Raw genomic sequence first — 18,145 nt, forward strand, 5'->3', positions numbered from 1 at the left:
TCAATGTTAACCTTAACTTAACTTAAGGGTCTTTGGTTGACTAAACGTGCAGAGTGAAATTAGGAGCAGTCACATAAACCTTCACTGACACAAATGTTCTGCAGAAAGGGCTGACACAGGTAAATAACTTGTGTCAAAGCCATGGACTAAAACTAAATGCCAAGAAATGCATAATAGCATCCATCAGGAAGTCATCCACCCCTGGTAACTATCATATTCACAACACATCCTAAGAATTGACCCAGTAGTCAGGGACTTGGGGACACATATAGACAGTAATCTAGCCTTTGACCATCACATGTCTACAGTATTGAGAAAATCATTGTATGTTGTACAGCTTATAAACACAGGCATGGCATCTAGGTTCAAGGAGGTCATTGTTCCACTGTATGCAGCATTCATCAGTCCTTTCATTGACTACATTTCCCCCTTTGGTTTGTACCTAACCAGGCACATCCAACAGTTGGAACGACCACAGAGGTTCTTCATTGAAAGAATACAGGGAGTAAGTAACATGTCCTATGCAGATCGCCTCAATATCCTAACCCTGTAATCTGTCTCCTACAGGCTGTTAAGGGGAGATCTATATGCCTGGCATACAAGGCATTATCAGACACCACCCTGATGGACCCCCTGCATATCCACAAAACAAAGTGTAGCAAAATTGCCAGTTCTAAAGATTTAAACCATGCTTGTGCTATAAATAGGACCTGCTGGAGAGACAGGTTTGTACCCCAGAGATTACCCCCTCTCTGGAATAGAGTCCCCATCCATGTGAAGCAGAGTTCCTTCCTAATCCAATTCAAGTATAATTTGGACAATTGGTTGGGGAATAGGAAATTCATCCCTGGTTTGGCACCTCTGTCTCTAATGGACACAGGCAGAATGTAAATGGTCCATCTCCCAGGCCCCTACTTGAAAATGTTTCATTTCCCAAGCCCTTGCTTATGCTTATCAATGGTACCAACACTTGTCAGAAGTTTGGGATGCATGGCAAGGCTTAAGAAAGCCCTTGTGGTGGTTAGTCTAGTACACACCTATGAACGCAGCAACTAAATTGTACCACAATCTACAAAGTAGACACAGAGTTAACAAGTCTGCAGAGTACATTTAGAAGCAAAATCAGTACAAACTGTGCAGGTCTCCTTTTAAAATTCTGAGCCAGTTGAAACTGTGGAAAATCATTAACATTATCAGCAGAAAGCAGGGCCAGTAATGCCCTTTTAAAGTAGAAATTCAAATAGCAATAGGGCACAAATCCCAGATGCAAATCCCAGTCAACCAAAGGCTACACAGTGGTGGCAGAGGTGGTCCAGGCACCTGAATTACTAGGGAAACACATGTATGAATCTTTAAAACTTAGCTGCATTCCTAATTGGGGATTAAAGGGAATTAATGGCTGCACAGATTTTGTCTCCTGTTTATATGACTGACAAATGACAAAAGAGAGTAAACAAGTCAGAGTCACACTAAGTCCATCCACTATGATCCTGCCCTTCTGGAGAGAGAATGCTTAGGTAGCCAAGCTGCACAACCAGAAAGTAATGCTTTTATCAAAACAGCAAGGTTTAAACGCATATCCTCAGCAGGCTAAACCAGCAACCATTATGTACAACTTCAGTTACTTTGGCAAAAGACAGTTGTACATTAGAGGGAATATATTCCTTGCATTGAATTCAGATAAGGCAGCACAGTTTTACACGTTATGTAAATGTCTGGTTGAAAAGAGCCCTGGTGAAACAGTACTACAGTAGGCTTGAATGAATGTTTGAAATTTCATTCCTGCAGATGTAATTTACCCAATTTATTCTCTGCCTTGTAACTTCAACATAAATCTGGTTCCCTGGCACAAGAGAATGAAGACCCAAATAAGATCACAGAGACATAAAGAAGATGATGTAGTGTGAAGGGGCATGGCCTGTTCACTTCCAGGGAGTGAGAAGCTTTGCACACACTTACATTGATGAGTGCGATCTCTCTGGTGGAGACTGAGGCCATTGCTTCATATTTGGTAGGAGAAAGAGCAGGGCTGCTTGGAGAAAATTCCACTTGTAGAAGTGAAGGGACATTCTCCTGTGCCAGCCCATTGTGCACCCTGAGTTAGGAGATTAAAAAAAAATTAGAAACTCCATTGGTGGGTGTCTGAATGATGAGTCCACCTGGGCAACCCTCACCCTGGAGATGAACGAATAGACTGATTGTCTGGGGGAGGGGGGCTGATGATTGACAGGCAGGAAAGGTAAAATCAAAGCAAAAAAGCCTTGAGTTTGTCTCATCATCATCTTGTAAATTCTTATTTTGCTTGGAAATAATATACCTAAGTGGACTGTATGGAATACCTTAAGGTATTAAGAAGTTTCTATTAAGTCCTTTCTCTTGAAAATGATGTATGTTTTGCTTTTTATAGTCTCTCTCTATTTGAATGGCTTCTGGAAGAAACAATGCACATACTTTGTTGCCCTCTTCTGAACTGACTGCATCTTGTCTATGCCCTTATGATGACGACAATGATGATATCTCCAGACCTGTACACAGGATGCCTGACGAAGGCTTACCAAATGTATATTTAGAAGGTTTTAAATTCATGTTTTCAATGTCCTGGTATTTCCCCAACCTATCTATGTCATGACCTAAATGTAATTACTGTGAGTCACATTTCCTTTATGGCTGTTGCTACTGTCTCACATTCCATTACATATTCCTTTCTTTGGGGGTTTGATTTTCAAAGTCATTGTTTTGTATTTTTGCACATAAATCAAGTTGTCTTGTGTCACACAGTTCCTCTACACTTGTCTAGTCTTATTGCTTCTTATCTTAGTAATTAACCATATTGCATAACATTGTGCCATCTACAAAAATTGCATGTCAGTCATTTGTGTTGCTGTTCTGAAACCATTGTATCTCCACATGATATTTCACCACAGTAGAGGCTGTAAGGAGGCATAGAAGCTCTTTGTGAACCATAGTGTGCACCAAGTGGGAGGGTTAATTCTTCTTCACACAGTAAAAAAACACCTGGAGGACTCGATACAAAGTAGTTTAAACGATAAGTAGATGAAGCGCTTTTCGTTTATTTGAATAAACAAACTTCTTCAGATAAGGACTCATACATTCCAAAGATTTTAAATAATACACACAAAAAAAAAATACATGTGATGGTAAAAAGCCAATCAGATCACTTAAATAGCGATACATAGTCAAGAGATGAAAGTTCACTTAAAGGAACATTATCACTGATTGATTAAAAATCAATGTAAGGATATAGAACAATGGCATTAGTCAACTAATAATTTATGACTAATCAAAAAGTAGTAATCAAATAAGAAACTAATAATAAATAGCTGTCCTATTATCATAAAAAATATGTATAAAAATATATATAAAATATAAAAAATACAATAATATTGGAGAAAGCAAATTAATAAAGTGGCACTGTGGCCAACCAACTACCTTTTTAAACTTTTCAGTTTCAAAAGACAAAACTGAAAAGTTTAAAAAGGTAGTTGGTTGGCCACAGTGCCACTTTATTAACCATTCAGTAGAATCAGTGATGATGTTCCTTTAAGTGAGCTTTCATCTATTGACTACGTATAGCTATTCAAGCGATCTGATTAGCTTTTTGCCATCACATGTATTTTTTTGTGTATTATCTAAAATCTTTGGAATGTATGAGTACTTAACTGAAGAAGTTTGTTTATTCAAATAGGCAAAAAGCACTTCATCTACTTATCATTTAAACTACTGTGTGCCGAGTCCCTTGACTTTAATGTCATTTAATATAGCATGATGAGACCTGGCAAAATGGATATAAATTACAATTACAAAATAATTAGCTGAATCAGAAAAGATCAAAGGGTAAGAGTTGATGATGATTTAAACACAATACACTATCAAAAATTAAAACTTAGCTTTTAATACTAGATTTTAAAAACAACATATAAAATAAAATGGTATTCCAGATATTGCTTCGTATGTTTAACTCAGTACTCTCTTAAACTGAAAATATCAGCCTATCAAATAAAAGTATTGTTAATTAAAAGAAGAAACTTCGTCAGAATTTGAGATGACCTATGAAAGGGGAACAATTTTAAGTAATGGAAGAATATTCCAGACCATTTAAAGTTCTGCAAGACTCCAAAGCATGCACAACCATATGAAACTTTATACTATATCAGTTAATCTGTGGTACCACATCAATAAATCTCCATGTTAGTAATAAATATTATCAGTAAACAGATGAAAAACAAGCCCACACTTTCGTACTTTTATTCTTTTGATGAATAAACAAAGACAACTGAATGTTTACATCTCTTTGTAAAGCGGACACAAGGGAAGTACATATCTGGTGAAGCTGTGCAAACAGTAAAAGCACCAGATATTTAAGCAGAAACTAAATGCAGGTTTCTCAACTGTTTAGTCCTTTACTAGATTCATACAGCATGCAAATGGGTGAGGAAAATCAACATATGTCTGTGGGATGCAGGATGCAATCTGCTTGTGTGGTGCTTTGCTTTAATTACTATGACATGCTGACAGACTTGTAGAGTTACTCTGATATGTATTACTTTTACTTTCCAGGCTATACCTTAGCCTAAGTGTCTTACAAACATGGCACATTTATAGATTTAATCTAATGTTTATAAAAACATAGTATTTATTTTAAAAGTACAGTTGTTTATGTTATTATTTTCTTTATTTGCAGCCCTATCAGCTCTAGGCAGAGCTTTTTTTTATTTGCTTTTTTTCTGTTTTTTCTTTGACTCACGATAATTGAGAAAAGCATGTGACTTGTTGATAGAGATTAGTTAAATCTTCACTGCTGCAACCACTTCATACCTTTATTAGTATGCAGAGGATGTTTACTTTAATTTGGGTTGCTGGTTGCACACATTGCAAATATAGCTATATATGTTTTTTTTTTCCATGCAGCTACTGCAAATTTATCCCCACCACAACTACCATGAATAAGTTCCAACACCACACAACTTATATGCAAGTATATATGTTTATAAATAGCAAATCATCCACTTCACACAGGAAACCTTCTCTTTTACCACTTAAAATGATTAAGCTTTCATCCAGCAAAAAAGTTGTTTCAGACCATGGTAATCCTCATACAGAACTTACACAAAGTTGAATAGTCATGAAGGAAATATTATTGACTGAAATTTTAAAAATATTTAGTTTAATTTTAGTTCTATTCATAACATCATTTTCCTCTTGCGTGCTTATCCGCATACAGTGTGTTTATTGGATTTTCACGCCTCACATATAACAAGTTTGAGGCATGTTTATAAAATTCCATTCTAATCAGCAGTAGAAAGGAATAGGCACAGCATCACAGTTCACATTAAATAATAGGTATTTATTAGGTTGCTGTTTGTATACAAAGGAGACAAAAAGGTTGCCATGAGCTCTTACAATAAGAGTATTGACAAAGAATCCTAGTTTCCTCTTGTCTCTCATCTCTTGAGTCTAAGGTATGCAGAAATCATTCCATGCTTCTTTATCTTTCTGTTAATATAGAATGTTTGTTGTACTCAAGGAGAGAGAAGTGCGCAGTTTAAAAATGTTGTTGTATATATTACTACCACACTTGAACTGGAAACAGACAAGAAAAAACTCAAAAACCTTTAATCAGAAGTGGAAGTCTTTATGATATAGTATGTACAATTGACTGTTAGCATAATTGTACCTCATTACTGGCAAAACAGAAGGCAAATTATTTATATTTGAAAAGATAGTATGATAACTTTCACATTGGACTGGTTATAAAATATTACAGCACCCTTCCTCAAAAAATAAAATGTTTTAAAAATTATATACTGAAGCTAGCTCTATAATTGTTTCTGGGGCTCTTACTTCTAAGTGTTCCTTTTCATTAATTTTTAGTACCATAGTTTTAATGGCATGGGTTTATTATCTTTGTTCCACATTAGCACAAAGCATTGCTAGACTGGACAAATCCATCTTTGATTTAAAAAAATGATTGTCTTTTCAAATGACATTTAAACTACTGTCCTAAAACAGTCCTCGCAACTTCTTAACTCTCTTTTTTTTTGACAGCTGCCTAGCACATTTACTGAAGGCCTTTGCACCCTATAAGAAATCAGAGATGCCAAAAGCCGTTATCAAGGAGGCATCATGATTGGGGAATCTACATATCTTTATCCATACTTTTGCAATCTACATTCAATATTTGCTGTGATAGCCTTTTATGCAGCACTTGTTGGGGGGGAGGGGTGGTTATCAAGTCCTGTATTCTCTCTTTTAAGATTGAAGTGCATTCCATCTGTTGCTTCACGTCCTCATTGGAGTGTACAAGTGTAGTCAGTCTTGTTTCTTGAACCTGATATATATTTAATTTAATGTCCCTTTTATTTCAAAGACTACCTTGATTGAGACAGTATGTGTTAAATAGACTGACAACTTTATTAAGAACAAGGAGGATTGTATGTTTATGGAAAATTCTAGTGCTGCTATTAACACTAAGAATGCAATTTAATATGATGGTTTGGTTTCGCTGGGATAGTCTGTTTGGTGGGAGGTTAATAAATCACCATAGCCTCTGTTCCCTCTTCCCTATTTCTTCCAATTTTTCACACCCTGCCTTCCACGGATATCCTTTTTTGTAAGAGATGAAGAAAGCTCCTAATCAGATGATGATTTTAAAAATAAAAATTTAAAGTAAACACAATTGTGAGGGGTCTGGATTTGGGAGCAGATTTTATCAAAAGTAAGACTGGAATCTCAGAAAAAGCTCTAACATATAAGTATCAAGGATGAGGGGAGGAATGGTGGAGATTTATCAAGACTGTTTCACAGACTTCACAAACCTGTGTATGAAGTTAATTTACAAGTCCAGAAACAGAAACCATAAAAGTTCTCTTATGAAGTGACAATGAAGTGTTAGGGAAAACACAGACTATTTTAGAAATATAAAAGGTAAAAAAGACAAAGAGGGAGAAGAGGAAGTACATTACAGATCAGAGGATTACTCCTCCTACTTGGAGCCCATGGTGTACTTACTGACATCTTCATCAAATATAAAAGTGGCACTGTAATGAATGTGTTACATTCAGTACCAATATCCCCCAGCGGAAAGCTGATTTAGTATCTAGCAAATCATTGTTTCAATCTCTTAAGTAAATATGGTTTTGGGAATTCGCTGCCTTTCAAAACCTGCTTAGCTGAATCAGCATCCTACTGTAGCTCTACCACTGTTTCACACCATGTCAGCCTCACTTTTGGAGGCATAAATGAGTTAAAAAGACAAAGAGCTAGGACAGGCAGAGCTGCAGAGATCCAAAAAGACAAGAACATTTCCAGATCTATCAAGAATGTATTGTGTGTATATATATATATATATATATATATATATATATATATAATAATATCAAATTCCCAAGAATCCATCCAGGTTGTTTGTCTGATGAAGCGGCGATATACAGCTGCGAAAGTGCTCACGAAATTAAAACCTTCATTTTAAATCTATATATATGGATTGATGGATTCTGTACACAGGACATAAGCTTTTGGATGTACGCAAGTTTTTCGATACACGCTGGTTAGAAGGATACGCCATTATATTTTGGAAATAACGTTGTTTCAAGTGAAGACTTGTTACTTGGTATTGTCTATGAACTCACAGTAAGCTGTTCTTGGGTGCTACTATATATCGAATCTACGAACATTACTTTGGTTTATTCCAACATATGAAGAGATAGAATGAGCGCTCCATTCAAGTGAGTAACTAATACATTGATGCATTCTGTGACTTTACAAATATCGTAAAAAGCTATCAGTGTTTTAAGAACCTTTTATATCATTCAGTCACATTTTGAACGATTCACAGTTGGCTCCATAGGGTGTTATTTTTATATATATATATATATATATATATATATATATATATATATATATATATACATATAAGAGCAAAGAGAATGAAGGACTAGTGGGGTTGTGCTGAAAGAGAGACTTAAGGGCTTCAGCAAGCTCAGCAATAGTATTTATTAAGGTATGCCATAAAAGTGCAACAAATATAATTTGCATATCAAAAATACGAGATGAAATATGTTTTGATTGATTCAAACAAGTGTTAAACTAGTTGAATAATTTATGTATCAGACCTATGGCTATGTAAATACACATCTGAATATATGAAGATATTGTGAAAATACTTGCACGTTTTCATTTTTACACAAACTGTCACTTACTATGAAATACTGTAAATTATATCTATATAAGCCCTATTCTACCATGTTTCTATATTACATTATGTAAACTACATTCTGCTGTGTTTATATATTGCATTGTTTGTATAACTTGACTGCATCTCTATATTTATTTTATATGTTTGGTATTTGCCTGATGGGTTGGATCACAACAGAAAACAGTTGTTGTTGGGACCAGTTCACTTACCCAGTTAAATTAAATACAGACACTAGAGAGAAAGAGATTGATAGATATCAATAGCGCACAAAAATAAACAAGCTGATAAAACAGATGGATGTAATTGTCTTCAATCTGTTCCTTAGTATAATAATGCTTGTGGTGCACATCACGTTCCTTAAAGTACATGTATAATTAAAGTTGTGAAAGGCTTTTGACAGAGGAGCTTACCTTTTAGCCATCCTGAGTTATACACTGGAATCAATGTATTATTATTATTTGTTTTTACAAAGTAGTAACAATGCAGACACAAAATGTGTATACAAAAATGATTACCTGACACACACACAAAATGTTCAGTATAACCTGCACGTTGAAGATACATACAGTTAGGCAGTGCCTCAAACACTTTCAGGTACAGCTGTTATGTATGCAGGAGCTGGTGTGCAACAGATATGCTATGTGGATGCTCGCCCAACTTCAGCATGCCTTTTTGTAATATTCGAAGCTCAGTAAACATCTTGTAGCCTTTTTACCATTCTGGTTTCTTTTGCCTGTGTCTGTTATGCATAAAAAACTAAGACCAGACATAACATTATTGTGATGAAATGTAGGTGAATTTCAGCATGTTTAACCACAATTTCTGAAAAGAAGGAAAGGAAAGAAAAGAAAGTAGTGGTCTGCTGAAGGTGGAAAAACATTTTGCAGCCCACTATGGAAGCCTATTGTGTTGAGACTATATAAATTCAGTAAAAGGGGTCAGCAGACAATTGTGTTTGTTTAATAAAGGTAATTAAATCTGTTTGGGAAATAAATTAGGGTGATTAACCTTTATACAAAACTGAATTATTTTTGAAAATGTGTGAGTGCTTGCAAGAAGAGGTAGTGTTACATGAGTGGAATGCTGGGGTCATTATACATAAAACACATACAAAAAACAGGCTGTGCTGTATACTGTAACTTATATACATGACAGAATTATGCACCACATGAGGGATGCAGATGTACTTTCCCATAACTAACTAAACATGTCTCTCAAAAATATAATGAAGTATGGAATGTATTTTTTTTTTTACATTTTAAATATGCATGTTTTTACAGGAATATATGCATATGTGTGTGTGTGTGTATATATATATATATATATATATATATATATTTACTTACTTTTCATTAGACTAGGTCGCAAGAGTTCATGTTCATTTTTAGCCCTAGCCTTGTTATAAAAATTATAATTACAAGATTGTGGAAATTTAAATAAATTTGAACAACTACAGTATGGGTTGCCATTTTAGGCATATTCTGCATTAAGCCATAAATAAAGTTACATAATGATTACAATATTAATGGTCGTTTTTAATATATATGTGATTACAGGCTATATGTAGGTAGTAATGTGATATGATATACTGATTGCTTTTGTTGAAATAGTCTTAGTATAAGATGTGATCTGTTGTTGGGGTGCACTGGCAAAGTGGAAAGTTTTGTTGCTTGACAGCAAGATGTTCCCCGTTCATTTCTCAGCTGGGGTGCATTCTGCACAGAGTTTGCATGTCCTCCCTGTGTTAAAGTTGGTTTCCTCCGGGTGCTATGGTTTCCTCCCACATTCCAGAGATATGCAGTAGGTGGATTGGATACTCTAAAATAGCCATAGATGTGACTGTGTATGCAAGTTTGTAGTGAGAAGGAACTACCATGACAGGGCTATCTACCCTGTGGTGTGAACCTTCACTCTAGATGATTGTCGCTGTTGAAGTGACACCTTGACCCCATGTGTAAAAATGGGAAAAAGGGGTGATGGATGAATGGATTGGATTCTGTTGGAGAAGGTGCTTCAGTCTGCTGCTACACCCCCACAGTTGTTTATTTATATAAACTAACTCCATGGTCACACAACCATAAGAAAAGGGAATTCAGAATTAGAATACTATACTTGTCTGAACACGAGCTGACTACAGAACAATGCAAGGAAGAGTTATATTGTTGGGTAGTGACACCTTCACGACTCCAGCAATAAAGATGTATACTTGAAGTGCATAATTAGCATATATGAAGGTAGAACAGTTTGTCTTGCTGGCCAATGGACAAATCACTGAATCTGCAAAGAGGTGTAACGTATAGCAGCTATTAGAAAAAAAAAACTGACTTGCAAAATTATATGATTGTCCTAGATATAGTCATAATAATAATAATAATAATTTCATCTCCCACAGGTGCAGGAACTGAACACCTCTATCAAAACTCAGTTTAACCTAAAGACTCAGAGACTCTGAAATGTAAGTTACAGCTGAAACTAAGCTGCATGTTGAGGCAAAATATTTTATTGAGCTGAGGAGTAAGAGATAAGCTTTACCAAAATCTTATTGTAAGTTGGAAATTGCAGCACAGACATACTGCTGAACTCTTCCAATTACAGTCTGGTAAACTTCAATGATTTTAAATGAAATGTTTCCAAAGAGCCATTCAGTAACCATAAGTTAATGAGTTCATTATGTTATCTGATCACTTAGCTACCTCTTTCTATCTTGCAGCATCTGATTTTAATTTTCAAGCTAATAACATTTAGACAGTTATTTTACATTGTTGTAATAACATGAGAAAGGAATTATTTAACTACTTAAAAATGCAGTTGACACTCTTAATATTGTTTTGGTTCTATTAGATACATTTTGCCATGCATCACATTTCAGTTATTTGGTTGGCTTCCCTAGGGAATGACAGTTAAAATGCATAAAAAACAGAATAGATACAATTATTGTCATCTTTTTTTATGAAGCAAATGTAATAAATAACTGGACAATCTCAACGGTTTTTGCTTTTTGTACTTGTGCATCAGCCATTTTGTTTTATTTTCATATTAAAGGTGGTCTTTATTTCTGACCCATGCTTCCCAGTATGCTACTTCTGCATCTTTTGATTATGGCTTCATGAGGAGACATTTTAATAACAGTTTCTACTATGGACAGACAGGCAGCCTGTCTATCATTAGCATGTCAAGCCCACAAGAATTCTCCATCTGGCAATTAAATTAAAATGGCAGGAGGGTGACAGCTTTATCTGTGTAAAAAGTGAACATGTCTCACAATAACCATTTCTTTCCAGAATCATGTCTTAAGTACTTTACCTTATTTCTGTTTGGTTTGTGGTTTGTCCCCTTGTGGTCACTGCAGAGTTTGTAAACATGTTATTTCTCATTAAATATTTGTAGTTTACCAACAAAATAGGGTTTCCACCTTTTAAGTGGGCCAAAGTGGGACACGGGGGTGTGGCAAATATGACACTGGCCACACGCTCTACCATGATGTCACCACAGGAGCAGTGAAGGAGATGCTGTTAGGGGTACAACGGATCGTTGCTGGAGTGGCTAGCTGGCTGGCTGCTGGAGTGGCTAGCTGGTTGGTGGGAGTAGCAGCTAGATGTATGAATGGATGGATGGCTGGCTGGTTGGATGAATGAATGGCTGGCTGGATGAATGGCTGGCTGGCTGGCTGACTGGTTGGATGAATTGATGGCTGGCTCATTAGGAAAAAAAATACAAATCTCAGTCATTCGGCTATAGAAGTGCTTAAAACAAAGCGCTCCTACAGCCGTGATCTTTGCAGGGCTCTTCCTGCCACAATCCCCACCCCTTTCATGAATTGCAGCCAATTGCTGCATGAATTAAAGCTCCTGGACCTAACAGGTAGCAGCTTTGCTTGCATGTCCGGGTTGGTGACGTAACTGAATCGCCGTGGGAAAGCCGGAAGTAATTGCAGCTTTTCCACAGCAGTTCAGTGCAATTGATTATGGGACTTTTCAAGTCCCACTACTTTGCACAGTGGGCAAGGGGATGACACAGCTCAACCCATGAGTGTCCCGCTGACAACGGGATGGGTGGCAACCTTACAAAAAAATAACTTTCTCTGCCCAACAACAGACTATATACTCTAGCTGTCTATATATTTCTTTGGTCTGTGGCAATGCTTATATCAGAGAAATTTAAAGGGCATTTCTAGCTATGTTTATACAACACCTTATAGACAAAATAATAGTAATAGTTCACTTGCTTTGCATTGTCAGTGCAGTGATTTTTAGTAATGCAGAATACTAAGACTCTGGTGTTTGAAGTGCAAAGTAGTTTGAGAAAGGAAAATGGCTGTAAAGTAGTTTTAAGAAAGCAGGAATCCCTTCTTATTTTAAAGAATAATACTCATGTCCTTGTGAGACTAATATAAAACTACCATGAAAATATTTTTTGTAATAACATTTCTTACTGTTCTTACATTTATGCTGCTTTTAATTAATGGACTTCATAGTGTAAAGTAAACGTATACGTTTTTTTCCTGTTTTGGAAGGCATTCTTGCCAAGCAGTTAAGGTCTTTGGTTAGTTTGACAAAGGTCCACGGTATGCAGTAGATTCTGCTTGTTGTTCTTCTGCTAATAAAGATCACAGAGAAACTGTGCCAGTGAAACCTTTTCCAGTGTTTCAATGGACAATGTCTAAGAGACAGGAAAAGCAAAAGAGTTGACAACAAGAACCAAGGAGCATGTTGGAAATGAAGCAGAGACTGGATTTGAGAGATGGAGATCAACAGGAATAACACTAGCAACTCAAAAAATTGACAAATAAATGTGGGATTGCAAAGCATGAATTATATTTTTGAAACATGACAGAACAAGGAAACCTGAAAATATTGGACTTTTTGACTTTGTTAAACTTGTAGGGGACTCTAAAAGGTTTGCTCTACTTCATGTCCTTAAAGTTTGGAAAAACATTTGTGGAGGGGAGGAAAGAGTTAACTTTAAGTAAAAAAGTTTTCTTTATACTAGTGTTTTTATAATGCGTGATATATGCAATAACGTTTTCTGAGTTATTTTCAAGAGTTATAGGGATACTAAAGTAAACAGGAGAAACTCTAGGAGAGTAACAAAGATAAGACAAAACCAAATAGCACATAGTAGAAGCACGGGCTGTACCATACGTCTTACCATGGTTAACCCAAGTCTTTCTTTCTCCTTGTTCATTTTTAAGACATTTAGGCACTGCAACGTAAAAATAGGAAAAGTCTGGTCAAAAGAGGATACAAGAAAAATGTATCTGCCTTTTTCACTCTTATATAGGGGAATGACTGGATTAAGGCCATTGGCTTGATCTAGTAACAAGAGAGAGCAAATAAAAAAGAACATTTTCTAGCAAAAATATGAGTGCTTGTAGAAGCAACTCTGAATCTGGTTCTCATGTCTCCATGGAGACAATCTGATAAAGATGAATAAAAACAGAACACATTTCTTTTAATGGCTGTGAGATAATAGTTTTCTGAAAGCATGTTTTCCCATTCTAGGAGAGTAACAAAGATAAGACAAAACCAAATAGCACATAGTAGAAGCACGGGCTGTACCATACGTCTTACCATGGTTAACCCAAGTCTGTGAGTGTGGCTGTCGGTCTGGGATAATTGTTCCTATTAGAGGGTAAAACCTTAGTTTATTAGGATGTACATAGTTTTTTGTTAGTATTAAGTTAATGGATTTTAGGTGTGCATTAAAGGTATGTTCATTATTTTTTGTTTGAGGGCTTTTAATAAAACAAAAAGTTTTGTAAGATGTGAGATAGGCTAAAATACATATGACAAGAAACAACTGTATAAAATATCAACCTGCCAAACATTTGTGTATGCATATAACACAAAAGCTGGAACTAGACACAACAAAAAGCTGTTACGCATAAAAGGTGGGAATAATAACTTGAACAGAATGACACACTCTGTATTACCTTTAAATGTAAATGGTCTCAAAGATATATACAAAAAAGTGTAGTAAACTATATTAAAAATGTAGAGTGCAAATAGCTATACTATAGGAGACACATTTGGGAAGCACTGAACATGTGAATTTGATAAAGAAAAGTTTTCAGGATGATTATTCAGCGAAATACTTTGGACAAAGGAAAAGAGGAACACTTGTATCATTTGCATTTGTGGAACTAAGGGGCTACTGACAAGGGAGGAGGATTACACTGCCATGTATTTATATTTCACCTAAAACTGAAATAATGGAGCTAAAGAAAATTCTGGGAGAAATAATCAGCTTTGAGCAGGAAATATTACTTATAGGTGGGGACTAGAATTTGATTTGCAGCAGTGAAGATGTATCTGGTGGGCCCAGAAGGGAAAATATAACAAAGGAGGATAGATTTTTGAAGACATTTATAAAAATATTTGGCATGGAAGATGCAAATTCAGTAGTAAGATTTCAGCGTGAATTTACATATTATTCCCCAAGATACACAAACTGGTCTAGACTAGACAGAGCATATATTTCATGGGAACACGTACATTTAATTAAAAGTTTTAATATGCATTCAATAACTATTTCAAATCACATGTCAATAATAACTAAAAAAAATACAGGGTAATGAAATAAAAATGAGACAATGGTGCTTTTCTACCTATCCATTGAAAAGAGAGAAATTTAAGGAATGGGTACTGGAAATTATTCAGAAATTATTAGAGAAGATAGAAATTTCTTCAGAAAATATAGCTAGAGAGTGGGATAAAATTAAAGTGGAGTTTAAAAATAGGGTGGAAATAAAAGAGAGATAAGGTTAAGAAGCAACAAGAATTATTTAGAGAGACTGACAAAGGTAAAGGATTGCAAAATAGGGGGAATCACAGAACCAGAAGAGGAGTAATTGCAGAATGCTAAACACAAAATAAGTGATTACCTCAATAATATACATGAGTTTGCCAAGATTCCTGTTAAGCAACTAGCTTTTTGATAACTCAGGCAACATAAAGTAGAAAGGGTTGTTGCCAAGCTTAGGGAGCCTATAACAAGGAAGATGAGGAGATTCTGAAGAGGTTCTAGAAATATTTTGAAAATTTTATGTAAGTCTGTATAAAGTAGACAAATATGGAAATCAAAAAAAGGTGCAAATGGAAATGTTTATGAAAGAATAAAATATGCCAAGGTTACAGGTAGATGAGGCTCAATTACTAACTGCTAGGACAGCAGGAGATGAGATAAAATTAGAAGTTATGTACCTACCATAACGTTCCATGTTAGTTGTCTTCTCTCGCCTTCTTTCTTGCTGGATGGGTTCGGAGCCGATCCTCGGCTCCGACTCGGCACTTGCTTTAGCTTAGGAACTCCTTTTACCAGCTCGAGGCAACCCTATATCCCATGATGCAAGGCGGAACTACCTCAGATCTCGTTTGGTAGCTAACCTACCCTGCTAAAGACTATCCTAACATAATTAGGAACACAAGTTCCTAATAGAAGTCCTCATATGAAGGCTCCGGAGGAAACAACCTAAAAGGAACTCTTCAAGATCTGTCCAGGCCAGGGGGATGGAGGGAGGGACGAAGAAAGAAGGCGAGAGAAGACAACTAACATGGAACGTTATGGTAGGTACATAACTTCTAAATGTTAAGTTGTCAATCTCGCCTTCATTCTTGCTGGATGGGACCGGCCCCTAGCACCTGTATCCCGGTGGCTCAATGGAACAGACTCTTGAGAACTGTGGAACCAAAACTGGCCCTATCTCTGGAGGCCAAGTCCAACTTGTAATGAGAGACAAAGGTATGGGGCATAGCCCAAGTAGCTGCTGCACAAATGGTATCAATGGGTAGTCTATCCTGAAAAGCTGCAGAAGTGGATAGACTCCTGGTTGAGTGTGCTTTTGGCTTAGAAGATAGCTGCTTGCCTCTGAGAGAGTACACATAGGAAATAGTGGAAGTCAACCATCTGGATAAGGTCACTTTAGATACTGGAAGACCTATCCTGTTTTCTGCATAGGAGACAAATAATTGGTCCGATTTTCTGAATTGTTTAGTTCTATGCAAGTAGTACCTGAGCTGACGATGGACATCCAAAAAATGCAGTTTCTGTTCAGCTCTGTCGGAATAGTTTGGGAAAAAGACTGGTAGATCTATAGATTGGTTAATGTTGGTTTGAGATACGACTTTGGGAAGAAAGGAAGGGTTAGTTCTTAATGATACCCTGTCCTTATGAAAAACCAAATAAGGGGAACGGATGCAGAGAGCTTGAATCTCGGAAACCCTTCTTGCAGAAGTGACAGCCAGTAAAAATATAGTTTTCCAGGTCAATAACTTCAAAGAACATGAAGCAGACGGTTCGAAGGGAAGTAGTATCAAGGATGCCAACATTAAGTTTAGATCCCATTGTGGAGGAGGATGCTTTATAGGTGGTTTTAGGAGGAAAACTCCTCTGAGAAAGGCCTTGCATAACCTATGAGACATAATGTTATTGTCATGCAGGCCAACATGATACTTGGAAATAGCAGCCAGTTGTACTTTGACTGTAGATGACGAGGATCCTGAATGAAAAACCTCCGCCAGGAAATCTAAAACCGAATGTACAGGAGCAGTAAAGGGGTCAATATTTCTGGAATTCACCCAAATAGAAAAACGTCACCACTTGCTAGCATAAACAGTCCTAGTGGACGACTTCAAGGAAGAGACTAAAATGTCTCTGACTGAGTCCGAAATCATCGGTAGCCTGGCTAGGGTAGGAAGTGGAGCAACCAAGCAGTGAGGTTGAGAGAATGAATGGCCCGGTGCTGCTGACCCAATTGGTGGATCAAGAGATCCGGAACTGGGTCCAGATGCCAGGGCTGCACCAGAAGGTGACGATGCAGAGACGGAAACCAAATTTGTCGAGGCCAATATGGGGCAATGAGGATCAACTTGGCTCTCAAAACGGTGGCTTTCTGAATGACTTGTGGAATCAAGGGAAAAGGAGGAAAAGCGTACAGAAGTCCCCGGGGCCAATCCTGGGTTAGAGAGTCTCTCAGAGGTTGGCCTGGAAGGGGAAAGAGAGTGAAGAAATCGGGGCACTTGTTGTTTTGAGGAGTAGCAAAAAGATCGCAACAAGGAGTGCCCCACTTCAGAAAAATCTGATCCACTACAGATTGATTGAGAGACCACTCGTGAGGCATCAGAATGGATCTGCTCAACCTGTCCGCTAATAGGTTGGACCTGCCGGGGATGTGCGTTGCTATCAGAAACCGCTGAGAAGAGATCGCCCACTGCCAAAGTCTGAGAGCTTCTCGACATAACGGATAGGACCTGGTCCCGCCCTGCTTGTTGATGTACCAGACTACAGACATGTTGTCCGTCTGTACTGCAATAGTCCCCGTGGGAAGAAAGTCGTTGAGGGCTTGCAACATTAAAAGCACTGCTCTCATCTCCAGGACATTTATGTGCAGATGGTATTCTATGGGTTGCCACGTCCCCTGGACCATCCTGCCCTGATAATGCCCCCGCACCCGATCAGAGAGGCATCCGTAGTGACTGTGGCAACTGGAGGAGGGGGAATAAAGGGTCGTCCCAGATGAAGAAGAGGGGAAGATATCCACCAGTTCAGATGAGCTCGGCACGACTGTGTTACCAAGATTTCGTGCCTCATCGGGAGACTGTGGTACGACCACTGCGTGAATAGCATCCACTGCAGAAGACGCATGTGGAAGCGAGCCAGTGGTAGAAGAACAATGTCCGCAGCCATAAGACCTAGAACCTTCAGTATAAATCTGGCTTTGATCTTGTTGCTTTGCAAAAGAAGCCAAACAAATTTTTGGATGTCCAGAATTCTTTGATCTGTTAGTCTGGCTAACATTTTGACGGTGTTTAACTCTGCGCCTATAAAGGTGATAGATTGGCAAGGCAGCAGAGAAGATTTTTCGAAGTTTACTGAAATTCCCAAACTCCTGCAAAGCTGTAGAGTGTAGTCTCTGGACTGAAGAAGCTGACA

At 37.2% G+C, this 18,145-nt stretch overlaps 1 long non-coding RNA gene across 1 annotated transcript in view; it reads left to right on the forward strand.

Annotated features, from left to right (window-relative positions):
• LOC122790464 overlaps positions 1 to 18,145 on the forward strand; it is a 676,350-nt gene that overhangs the window by 643,835 nt on the left and 14,370 nt on the right. The window contains exon 2 of the long non-coding RNA XR_006363024.1: positions 10,608 to 10,670. This is a non-coding gene — a long non-coding RNA (uncharacterized LOC122790464). The remainder of the gene's footprint in view (positions 1 to 10,607; positions 10,671 to 18,145) is intronic.

The sequence above is a fragment of the Protopterus annectens genome, chromosome 16.part0 (assembly GCF_019279795.1).
Source record: "Protopterus annectens isolate FY-2018-M chromosome 16.part0, PAN1.0, whole genome shotgun sequence".
Taxonomy (NCBI): Eukaryota; Metazoa; Chordata; order Ceratodontiformes; family Protopteridae; genus Protopterus; species Protopterus annectens.